Raw genomic sequence first — 386 nt, forward strand, 5'->3', positions numbered from 1 at the left:
GCTGGGAGAAGAGAACAAATTGGGGTTCGCAGCCCAATTCGGGGGTGTAGATCTCGGTTCAACGGGCGGGGTGGGGGGCGCTGAACGGTGCAAAGATCAGCGGGATCCCGCCGAATGCGCCTAAATCCAGCCTCCCCTCCTTCCCCCGATGGTTGTAGGGGGCAGGCAGTGGATCGGGAGCGGCTGGGGCTGGAGCCAGGGCGCTGCGGGGCGCCCGTGAGCGGCGGCCGCTCCTCCGCGGGGCGGGGGCGGCATCCCACGGGCTGGGCGGCATCCGAGGGATGCGGGAGCCGCCGGGCTCTTCCCTTCTGGCAGCACCGAGAGGGAGAACAGGTAGGAACGACCCTTTTTTTTTTCCCCCTCTATTCCCCCCTCCCCACCCCGCA

The 386-nt window shown here is 68.1% G+C and overlaps 1 protein-coding gene across 2 annotated transcripts in view; it reads left to right on the top strand.

Annotated features, from left to right (window-relative positions):
- Positions 1 to 267: 267 nt before the first annotated feature.
- Positions 268 to 386, top strand: part of KIAA1211 (KIAA1211 ortholog) — a 134,468-nt gene continuing 134,349 nt past the window's right edge. For both annotated transcript variants that reach the window (XM_014945572.1, XM_014945578.1), the window contains exon 1: positions 268 to 333. The gene's annotated coding sequence lies outside the window, so the exon portion shown is untranslated. The remainder of the gene's footprint in view (positions 334 to 386) is intronic.

Source organism: Calidris pugnax, unplaced genomic scaffold, assembly GCF_001431845.1.
Source record: "Calidris pugnax isolate Ruff unplaced genomic scaffold, ASM143184v1 scaffold58, whole genome shotgun sequence".
NCBI classification, from domain to species: domain Eukaryota; kingdom Metazoa; phylum Chordata; class Aves; order Charadriiformes; family Scolopacidae; genus Calidris; species Calidris pugnax.